Raw genomic sequence first — 12395 nt, forward strand, 5'->3', positions numbered from 1 at the left:
TCACTGTTATTCAGAATCAAGTCTAAAAATGGCTTTCCCCTGATTACTTCATCCACCTTCTGAAACAAGAAGACCCGAACACATTCCAAGAACTTAATGGAAATTTTGTGTTTTGCTGTATTACTTCTCCAACAGATGTCAGGGTAGTTGAAGTCCCCCAGTACTACCAGGTCTTGTGTTTTGGATATTTCTGTTATTTGTTCTAGAAATGCTTCATTCCCCTCTTCCTCCTGATTTGGAGGTCTATAGTAGACCCCTACCATGACTAAACTCGTTTCCCCCCCCCCTTTCATCTTCACCCAGGGACTTTCAACTGGTCTGCTGCTCACCTCCTTTAGAACCTCAGAACAAGTGTACGTTCTTGATGTACAATGCAACACCTCCTCCCTTTTTCCTCTGCCTGTCCTTCCTGAACAAGCTTTACTTCTCTATACCAATATCCCAGTCATGAGACTTAGCCCACTAAGTTTCGGTGATGCCAATTAAGCCATAATTTAGCTTGTATACCAAGACTTCCAGTTTTTCCTGTTTATTCTCCATACTCCTTGCATTTGTGTATAGACATCTAAAATGTTGAGCAGATTCTCCCAGTGTTAACCTTCTTGATAGTCCTATGACCCTATGTCTATTATGCTCCTAAAAGAAGATGCTTATTTTCCTGCGTGAGAGTCCTGAAGGGGATATATGCATATTATGAGGTATCATTTCCTCATAATATACATATCTCATGACTTAATGTACCTGATGTTATTTCATTAACAACAATTATTTTTTTAAAAAATTAAACGGTCCCAGCACATGCGGTAACATCTTGAGACAAGCAGATAGATCGAGATGAAGATGAAACCTGTTGGCCTCTTGGACTGCACAACAATATACAAAATGAAGGTGGCTGCAGTTTGTCCAATTTGTTATTTATTTGAGTGCCACAGGGTGCACAGTGTTGTGCTAGCATAGGAGACACAGTCCCTGCTTCAAAGATCTTATTATCTAGTACAACTACAAGGGGTACCAGTAGGAGTTTGAGGTTGTCATTTTATTCAAATTAGGTACTTTCCTCAGGTTTTCGACAAGTTGGTAGTGCAGCACTATCAGTGTTTTAGAATTCTGACTCAGAACACAGTTGGCTGTGCTTTTGCTATCTCCATTAACAGGCAGGGTCCTCCTCCTATCCTGGATCATAAATATGGACTAAGAAAACAAGCAATTTCAAGAGCTCATAGTTGGCCTAACTTGTGTAGGTGATCTGGATCTCTCAGTTATAAAATTTTGTGCCTTGTTTCAGTGGAAAAATAGTTGACATTCTTCCCTAGCAGAGGATTACTTTAATGAGGCAGAGACCAAATATGAGGACACATCTTGAATTTGGAGGTGTGACTGACAGGGATGACGTCTCCCAGCCTGCCTATGTCAAGTTTCATTTTGGAATCCATGGCAACAGGGTTTCAGCATAGGACACAGAATCTTGATAAGAGTAAAGGTTGCATGTTCCAACTTTAAGATTTACTGCTGAACTTCTGTTAACAAAGTGTTGCCAATATCCATAATAGTTAAAAATCTGACAAATAACAGTGTGTGTTGCTAAGCAGGATGTCAGTTTAGGTCTGAGCTCAACACTTTTCCCCCTGTTCTGGGAGCATGGAAGAGACAGCAACTCGCATTCAGAGCTGGCACTACTACAAACAACGAACCCATGCTTAGGACAGGAAAGGATTTAGTAACTGTTTGAGTGGGTGACTGTCAAGGGCTATTTGCTGGCTTTTCTAGCACAGTGGGCTCTGCTCTGTAGTAAAACCCTCCAGCTAACTTAGAAGTGGTTTGATGAGCTCCTACGGGAACTAAATCAGTACTCTTCAGCTGAATGGACAAGTCCAGCCAATGGAGGGTTTTTGGAAAGCAGAAAGTAAAAAGGATCCAAAGACATATCTTCAAAAAAAGTAATTTTTCACATGTAGGCAGTGAATCCATTCTGAAAAAACCTGAAAAATACAACAATTGCATGTGTATAGCTTTTGTAGATTATAAAAGACAGATTAAGTAAGTGGAAATAGATGCAGTACCGTACACTGGAAGAATGTGGAGTAGAAAAACTATTATATTTCCTCCTCCCTTTTTCCTTACACTACTGGAATATGGACTGCTATGGAAATTAATTTACATCAGTATGTAATTACAAAATTAAAGTTTTTAGTCTGATCCTACTCCTATTTAAGTCAGTCATCTTAGTGTATATCTTCTTTTACTGTATTATTGTATAACCTGGTTTTGCTAGTGAAGGTGCTGGTGGGTGTTAGTTATTACTGAATCATAGAAACTAAAGATCAGAATACTTATTGGATCAGCTTGTCCTTCCCTTGTTGGTCCCCCCAGTATAGTCCTAAGGGAAAATTCTGGGCTCACTGAAATCAATTTGAGTTTTGTCATCGACTTCAATGGAGCCAGGATTTCACCCTTGAATCTTTTGTCCAATCTACCTTTAAATATATATGTGTCTATCTTTGTTTTTTATATAATGCCCATCACTATAATATATAAGTGAGGTCTCGATTTCTTAAATTACTTGCCTAAAGAGACTATTTTGCAACTAAATCTCTCTGTTAGGACATTTTTTTCTAAACACTCAGCTTAATTTTTCCTATGCTCAGTTCCATCATTATTGAAACGCCTTGTTTTACTCTATTTGGTCATCCTAAACAATTCCTTTCCTTTCTTTGTTGATACCTTAAAATTCTGAAAGATGATTATTCTATACCCACTTAAGTTCCAGTCCTGTTTCCATTGAAGTCAATGAAGTTTAAATGTGGACTTTAATAAGAACAGAATGGAGAGAATTTGTTGTTTAGCAATATTGCTCCTTCCTCATATCATGCCATGTGTCATCCTGAATGGTTTATCTATTAAGAAGCACCAAACATAAATAAAACACTTTTTAAAGAAATCCTGAAGCATATAATGCAGTGACAAGATAACAAGAAGGAAATGAACAAGTGGGGAGGTTAGGCAAAGAGATACTGTCTCACTGAATCTTTTTACCACTGGTCAGAAAGAGATTCGAATCCTTGAATAAGAAAAAGAGGGCATAAAAGTACAAAAAACTAAAAGTACCTAAGATTTTCAGATGACACTGCTGTTTGGTTTGAAAGACCAAAGAACTGTGAAACCATGATCAAAGAGCTGAATGCAAGTAATATGTTAAGAATGTAAAGTATCAGTGCCAAGAATTCTGTTTGATTGCAGGCCAAAGTACACTAACTCCCAAGTAAAAACCTCATCCCTGTGTGAGTGCCAAACTAACACTTATTAGAGGAAATAGGTTTGGTCAATTTTATATTCAATCAAAATGTAAATAAAAAACCATGTAAATAGTTATACAAATGTAGAGATATAAAGATAATATAAATACATGCTTTGGTGCAAGGTCGGGACCATATTGGGACTGTCCCTATAAAATCGGGACATCTCGTCACCCTATATTACCTGGTCCCCCCAGTGAACAAATGGTTACCTCAATTGAAGCTAGATTCTCTCTTGTGGCTGATCTCTGCTGGCTGAAAGGGAATGGGGTGTGAAGGAGCTGGTTTTGGCTTTCTGATCCTCAGACTGCTGGTGCTGAGGCCAGCTTCTCTATCTTAATGCCAGCAGTGAGTTGCCTTATGCCAGGGGATTGCCTTACTGACCACTTTATGGCCAGAATCTGGTTGCTGACTTTGCTCTGGATCCCAACTGAAAATCTGGCCCAGCAGTCAGGAAGGACTATTCCAGTGTTAGTGTTACGGGGGAAAGGAAACAAAATCTCCCTGACCTGTGGTTCTGTCCAAACCTAAGACCACCTTTCCTAAAGCATTCTTCCTCCTGAAGCCTCCTTTATCAAATAGCCACCCTGAGGCATTTGGGCACTATCAGAATATATTTATTACTCCCTTATGCATTTATTCATGGGAAAGGGAGATTGAGTTAACCCTTTCTTAATGGGACCAAATAGCACTGTGCACCTTGTCACAAAGACCTAACGTAGCAAAATGATATACTATCCAGGCTTTAAAAATAAAAATGAAATCTGATCTTGTCTAAGTATTTCTTAAGTTGTGTGTGCATATTTAGTTGGTTTCATTATCTTTTCTCTTCTATAGAGTTGTGGATTCTTTGAAAAGCTGATTTCCGTGTTCTTTTTAGAATTGACATCCTGATTTTCAAAGGTGCAGAGCACCTGAAGCTTTCATTCACTTCAGTAGAAGCTGGTGTTGCTGAGCACCTCTAAAAATCAGATCCTAGACTGGCTAAGTTAATTTGGCTCAGAAAGTTTATTTCTATGCATATATAATTTAAAAGTATGTATGAATTAATTTTATGCTTGTGAAAACAAGGAGCTAACAACTACCAGGAGCAATCCAAGTGTCCCCATATAGCTTTGCCAATTTTGTACATTGCTGCTTATGTGAAACATCTTTGCCATTTTGGTCCCGGGTTTCTCAAGATAAATAATGGACTGGGGGTTAGGAACACAATTTTAAAAAGTGTTCAACTCCCTTAAAGCCAGTGTATGTTGAGTTTCCTTAATGCACCCAGGAGATGCTCAGTACCTATTAAGTTCTGGCCCAGTCAGAGCCTTCAAACTGATTTTTCACTTTTCAGTGACTAATGATTGTATTTGAACTCATTTTTTCACTAATTGAACTCATTTATTAGACCACGTAGCCCTTCTGGAGCTTGTTTTGTTTGATCTCAAATATGAACAACTTGGTCCAAATTCTGGTCCCATGGAAGTCAAAGGGAGTTTTGCCACTGGCTCTAATAGGATCAGGTGTTCTGTGTATTTATGTCAAAACTGATTCCAGCTACAGGGCACTTCATAAGATATTCCATCAGTCACGGAGAACAAATATACACGGTGACCTATTTTTCAGAGCCAGTTTGACAACTATTACACATTGGTACAGGTCATTAAAGCAGGGTGTAACTTACATTAATGAAAAATACAGCAAACACATTTAGTAATGTATGTGACCTGCTTGAGAGGTTTGGGAATGATTTTCTATATTAGGCAGAAGAAACTTTTTGATGTAGAGAATAATATCTGTTTACTGTGCATAGATTTGGACAAATAAAGGGCCTGGTCCTAGAGGTGCTGAGCAACCACAACTCCCACTGGAGTAAATGGGAGATGTGAGTGCTCGGTCCTTGAGCCCTAAACTACGTAGTTATAAAAAAGGCTACAAAGTCATTTTGAAAGTTTAATGTATTTTCTGAGTAATTCTCTAGAAATATACTTGTTATAACATGTCAGACACTATTTTTCTATTTATGTTTTTGTTACAGTATTATATGAAGTCTTATTTTTCCACTGATATTTAACAAATGTCTGATATATTCCATGTGCTATAAAATATAGCAACAACCACAAATTTTACCAATTGTATCTCAAAACAGATGTAGCTGGAAAACTCTTCTGCTTCGAATACTAATTCAGCAAGGAGCTTCAGCACATTTCTAACTTTAAGGATATGACTAGTTCCAGTGACTTCAGTGGGACTGCTTACATGCTTGAAGTTAAGCATGTGCTTAAATTCCTTGCTAAACTGGGACCTTAGACAGCATAAGTATTATAAATTGAACTATAATGTTAAATAAAACCTACTTGGATAAGATGCCCTTCTGTATTATTTTGATCATATATGCTTAATACCTTGTCTCTACTCTACTATGGATTATGAACTACATAAGCATCTTCCACACTGCGTATATAATTTACATGTATACAGTATACATGTATACAACATACATATATAAACCCCATTTTTAAAAAATTATATTTTTAAAAATATATACTGCAGCAAAACAGAATACAAAAATGTTAGAACAGATACAGTAGAGTATCATTAGAAAGTCATTGAAAAGAAAGGGAATCTCATTTATCCCAGGACAGTATCAAATGCATGAATATATATCTTTTTTAAAATTTTGTGAATGTGACAATTGTGACTAAACTTGTGCACATAGGAGGGGCAGTAGCAAAGCTAACTACTCCATAAAACCTCACAATCCTGAAATGATCGTTTCCTGAAGGTATGATATATTTCAGTCACCATGTCCTTCCACCTCTTTGGTGATATTGCCTATGGTAATTGGCTGCTTTTCACTACCAACTCATTTCACTTAGGTCAATGAACTGTCATTCTGTGGTAACAACTTCCATTCACTACAGACTTGGACTCAATTCAAACTGGCAATCTATAGTTGAAAGGTACCTGCCCCACTACAGATCCACTGGGCTATACAGCTCATCTTGAAATAAATGTTCTTTTTGCCAGTAACTGTTTCTATGACTGGAATGGAAATGTGATTACTGAAATGAATTGCCTTGCAAAAGAGCATTTAAGCAGTTAATTGCCACAGTCTCAATGAATTCTATTGAGCTGTCCAGTACTGTGTGCAGTGTTGGTAATAGTATTTCTGTTAGCATAAATATGCTTGTCTTGATCCCTAGGAGGATTTTCATACTGTGAATAGCATTTGCCCAAAAGGTACTTCTGTTCTTGCAAATAATGAGGTAATTTGGAAATCCTTCCAAAAGAAATGCTCGGGATTATTCTACATCTTCAATCTCTACTATTTGTATTTGGGCATTACACAATATTTATAAAGCACAGTGAAGTCATAGCTGTCTGATCTGTATCTGGATTAAGTATCTGTTTTTATAGAGAACCAAAACATAATTACCCATTACCTAAGTTTCAGGTATCTTGGAGTTTCACCTACTTCTTCATTTCAGTTACATTCAGCTCCTGGGTAGTGAGACTGGACTCCTCCTGTTGTGTGTCAAAGACTCAAGTGAGGCTTGACTGAACAAAGAGGAAAAGTTGGTAGAAGAAAATAAGAATTAAAGTAATTGATGCATGTAAATGAGTGTTGGAATCAATCACATAAGCTTCACAAATGTGCAATGGCCTTATGCAGGAGTTCACTAGTAGTGAGCAGTTTGTAGCGCTTCTTAATATAAAAAAGAATGGGGTTAGTAATGTCATTTTGCCATGCTGGTGAAGTGTATCTCATGCCCTGTCTACATAAAAAGGGTATGTTGTTTTATACCAGTTCCCCAACAAAATACACTATACTAGCAAAAGGACATTTTGCCAATATAACTGTATCTGCACTATGGCTTTTTCTGGCATATATGTTTGTTAGGAGTGTTTTGGTTTTTTTAATACTCCTAACCAACATAGTTATGATTGCAAACTTTTAAGTATAGATCAAGCCTCACTGTTAGAAATCAAAGCAACAATATTTCACTTTCTTTTCATAGGAACAATAATAGCTTTGGTTTCCATTCAGAGGAACTTTGGTCTTGATCCTGCAAGATGTTGATTTGATAGTAACCATTGTGTATGTCATTGGGGATTGAATCTAGGACCTCCAGAGCTAAAAACACAAATCTCCACAGCTTGAGTCACAGAGGTAGGTGTTTGAGTTGGGGGCTATACCTGACTCATATTTTCTGTGGCTCACGCATAGTTTAAGAGGGATGCATCACATATACCGACTAGTGGATTACACTGAGCACTCTAGCCCTGCTCTACAATTAGGCACATTCTAAAACTTTTAAGTACATGAGTAGTCCCAATGCCTACTTCAAGTTAAGCACATGCTTAACTGCTTTGCTGGATCACAATAAGCATACTCAGCACTTTACTAGATTAAGTCCCATAGGATTCTCGCATGTGAATAAAGCTAAGCATGTGCTTAAGCACTTCTAGGATCAGAGCCATTTAATGTAAATTCAATTTTACACTGAACAGCCCAAACAGTTAGTCCAAAATACATCAGGATGATATTGTATCTGATTTCTATTTATGTTCTCTGTGCGTTGCACAAATACAGTACATTGCTACCACAGGTTTTGCAATCTTTTTAAAGCCTACATTAAAATATCTTCACAACTCAGTATGTGAATGTCACCAATATTATATATAATTAATTTTCTTTTTCCTGTGTGTCTCAAACTTAATGATCTTTTACCTTTGTTTGTTTGTTACAGTGATCCCATCTATCCAAGTGTATCATTCACTTTCTCCTTCCATTTATTTGAAAAGGAGCTTGCAGCAGTTTGATTGTTTTTGCTACTTTTTACCATATAACAAAGTTTGTGATAAATTTTAACTTGCTATGTTACACTACATTGCTGCTTTGCAAACTTTGACATCTGAACTACAGTAAAAGCTTTTACAACAAAAATACTAAGAGGTCAGATCTTTTACTGCCAGCAGATATTTTTAAAATTGAATTAAAGTGGTGTGTGGTTCTGAGCTTGGGTAAAAAAGCATCTAGAACTGGTGCCAAATTATGTTTGAAATTCTAGAAATTTATGAGGCAGTCCACATAAAAACTTTCTCCATTCCCCTAGTTAGCAACATTACATTACCTTTTCAAGTGTTCGCTTAATAACAAATTGATGGGAGCTCTGAAAATTGGACTATCCACTAGCAAATCAATCAGATTCCTAAAATTATTTTTATGCTAAGTACTCAGGATATTTAAGCAGACAAAAGTGTATGCCACCTTTTGATAAGGGTGACATGCATCCATATATGGAGAAACCCACATAGAAGCCAGGAAACAAGTTTCAACTTGTGGGATTGCTTCTAGTCTTTTTGGGGAACAGAGTTGCTCCCAGCTCAGCCCCTGCAGAATAGGCAATCTGGGCCCAGGGATAGGGTGCTAGGCTTGCAGTCACAAGACCTGTGTTCTATTTCTGACTCTGCTAATGATTCACTTCTCTATGCCCATTTCCCCTCCCATCCTTAGTCTGTTGTCTACTTAGATTGTAAACCCTTTAGGGTAGGGTCTATGTCTTCCTATGTGGTTATGCGGCATCTAGCACTATCGGGCCCCGATCTCATTTGGGGTTTCTAGGCACTATTATAGTACATATGAATAATAATAATCTCCTTAATCTTGTGGATGTCCCAAGATATGATACCCATAAAGGGCAGGAGCATATGTATGAAGGCCTAGTGACCAGTGGAGTTGCATGGGGTGCAGGGCACCACAAAATCTGACCTACTACATTTTTCCAGCCAAGAAAAAGTGGGCGTCAGTATCATCATTGAGATTGACCAAGAAACTTTCATATAAATTCAAAATGAACACACACCCATAGGAACCAACACATTTTTTAAAGGAAGGAGTTTGTTGGTCCCATTACACTTTCTTATAAAATTCATGACTGGGATAACAGGGGCTGATTCTTCTCTCACATTGGTGTAAATCAGGAGTAATTCATTGAAATCAATGATCTTTCATTGAAAATCAGGCCTTAAGAGACATATTTTACTTTGAATTACACTTGAGCAACTCCAGTGGCGACAGTGCTATGTATAATCAGTATAACTGAAGGCAGAATCTAAACCAAAAATGGGAGGCTGCTTACTTTTAAGCACACAGGGTTTGAATTTCCTCTCCCTTTACCCTTAATCAAGGATAACTCCATCAAAGTTACTGGAGATAACTAATGTAAGTGAAAGGAGGATCAGACCCTTAAAGATGAGACAAAGATTATCACTTCCTTTTTGAAGCTGCATCTGCAATTTTTCTGCTCATGTATTATCTTGTTTTAACTATTACTATGTGTCCTGTTACAGATGTTGGTTCTTCTTGCGATGCTAAATGAAATCTTAGACACAAAGAATCACTTTTTCCTTATTTCTTTTTAAGCAATGCATATAATTATTGACTTTTCTCTTTAAAGTGTTACTATACGTAAGATACCTTTTTTCCTTGTGCAGTAATCAACAACTAAACATTCATACCCAAATATTATTTGAGGGAGGATCCAAGGATCACAGACATTCAACAATATTTGATATAGTCACAGACAAAAGATTCTTTCTTGTTTGTGACTTTTAAAAAAAAATTCAATAAAACCTTTCACTTCATCACAGAACACCTTCGTACATGCTGTCTATGTTGATGAGCTGATGATAATCTAAGGCCTGGTCTACACAAGAAAATTAGGTTGGTTTCACTACGTTGATCAGGAGTGTGAAAAATCCACACTCCTGTGTGGCATAGTTACCTATGTAGACAGCTCAAGCCAACAGACTAATTCTTCCATCGACCTAGCTACCACCTCTTGGGGAGGTGGATTACCTACACTGATGGGGGTATCCCTCCCATCAGTATAGGTAGTGTATGCACAGAAGCCTTATAGTGGTGCAGCTGTGCCACTGTAGTGTTTTTAGTGTAGACAACCCCTTGGTTTATGTAATTCTCTTTTTTTTTAATTTTCATTTCTTTGAAAGTCCTGAAAAATGCTTGAACAGATAATATACTTTCTCACTGCTAGCTCTCCTTTCTTATATAAATGCCAGGAGCATATGCTTCAAAGGATGGATGCTTGATTTTATCATTTCACCAGACCAGCTTTGATTATTTTTGTTTTAAATTTGCTAAGTATAACTGGAACGGGCCACCCAAATACCCCAAGAGAATCTGCTTCCATATTGAACTCTGATTGCAGACCCCCTAGTTGTCACCTACTAGAACCCATATGGGGTATCATCAAACAATTATAACCCATACTCGAAGAGGACCCCATCTTGAATAAAATCCTTCTGAACTCCCACGTCTGGCCTTCAACCAATCCCCCAACCTCTCCAAGCTCATCATCAGAATCAAACTTCCTGCAGACCAGGACAAGCAGCACCAGACCCTACCAGAACAACAGATGTAACACATCTCCACTGCTACAATGATCAACACACCCGCAACACAATTTAAGATCCATGGGGTCCCACAAATACTTACCACAATATGTGAGCTCACATAGGAAAACAATAAAGACAAAAACACCCTATCATCTGTGGGTGAACACTTTTCACAAAGTAATCACTCTACAGCTGACCTCTCAGTTCTTGTCCTCAAAGGAAACCTGCACAACACCTTCAAAAGACAATCCTGGGAGCTTAAATTCATAACTGCTAGACACTAAAAATCTTGGACTGAACCGAGACACTGGATTTTTGCTGTATTACAACAATCTGTAACCACTAAACCCCTCTTTTTGTCCTATGAATGCAGACATGTTAACAGGCCACCCTACCTTGAATGGTCCCTATCTACTAACTACTTATGAAACAATCTGCTCCACTTGGCATTTAGCTCATACCAATATAAAATTCTCCTGACACTTCATTCAGTTACCAAGACTTACATCCTTTCAAGATAATAAATAAAATTTATTTTCCTACATACACATTGAAATCTGCCCCCAAGCATATTTTTGTTATGAAGACCTTTCATTTTTGTAGCTCTGTTCTGAAATGTGAACAAAACTGCTGTTTCATCCATCTGATATGACAATTCCCTTAATAATAATTTCCCTTGATTAGCACAGTAATGTACTTTTCAAAAAATACTGATCGATGCATATGCAAAGTAGATTGACAATGCCACATACAGAGCTGTCAAACTTCACAAATCTTGATTCCATCTGGTAAAGAGCAGTTGTGCACGTATGTACTAGTCAGGTCATGTCAGCATATTATAGTAATGTAGAGAGTTTGATATGTTACCATGTAAAACAGACAATAAATATGCTGCACATGTAGCAGAAAAGAGGAGCAGAAACCTGTTTCTGGACTTGGATGTAGGAAGCGACAGCGAATGAACTCCACATGTATTTTCTGGAACCAAATTTTGTTTAGCAGACTGGACTGTATTTGAGTTTCCATTTGATTTCCAGGACTGATCTCCATGCCAAATAAAATTCCAAGTATTTATTACAGCGTAGAACTAAACCCTATAAAGTGACTGGTAGTGCAAGACATTTCATTTCTTGTCAGCTAAGGAAATGTAATGAATGACTGCAAGCAGTTAGATTATCTCAGAGCCCAGATGTTTCATGCTGAGTATGATGTGAGTGTCTTGCTAATCGTTACTATGCTAATATAGAAGCTGTGAGTTTTGTGTTCTGAAGAAAGCATGCAACATCAGTGCTAAACATCAGAGCCCAGATGTTTCATGCTGAGTATGATGTGAGTGTCTTGCTAATCGTTACTATGCTAATATAGAAGCTGTGAGTTTTGTGTTCTGAAGAAAGCATGCAACATCAGTGCTAAATAAAGTTACTCACCCTGTGCAGTAACTGAGGTTCTTCGAGATGGGTGTCCCCGTGGGTGCTCCACTTCATGTAAATGTGCGCCCATGTACCTTTGATCAGAGAGTTTCAGCAGCAGTGCTCATTTGGGTTGCACACGCACTATCCCCATCTCATGCCATTGTCGGCGTCCATCTAGCACATGTGACCCAACCCTCCTCAGTTTCTTCTCTACCATAGACTCCAGAAATTGAACTAAGTAGAGGGGAAGAGGGCGGGTAGTGAAGCACCCACAGGGACACCT

At 37.9% G+C, this 12395-nt stretch overlaps 1 protein-coding gene across 2 annotated transcripts in view; it reads right to left on the reverse strand.

The window, feature by feature from the left end:
• Nucleotides 1-907: 907 nt before the first annotated feature.
• POGLUT3 (protein O-glucosyltransferase 3) overlaps nt 908-12395 on the reverse strand; it is a 41502-nt gene continuing 30014 nt past the window's right edge. For both annotated transcript variants that reach the window (XR_010922561.1, XR_010922562.1), the window contains 2 exons: nt 6725-6839; nt 908-1979 (listed from right to left, as the gene is read on the reverse strand). The gene's annotated coding sequence lies outside the window, so the exon portion shown is untranslated. The remainder of the gene's footprint in view (nt 1980-6724; nt 6840-12395) is intronic.

This window comes from Emydura macquarii, unplaced genomic scaffold (genome assembly GCF_026122565.2).
Source record: "Emydura macquarii macquarii isolate MOO-44397 ecotype Brisbane River unplaced genomic scaffold, CSIRO-AGI_Emac_v2 contig_2473, whole genome shotgun sequence".
NCBI lineage: Eukaryota > Metazoa > Chordata > Testudines > Chelidae > Emydura > Emydura macquarii.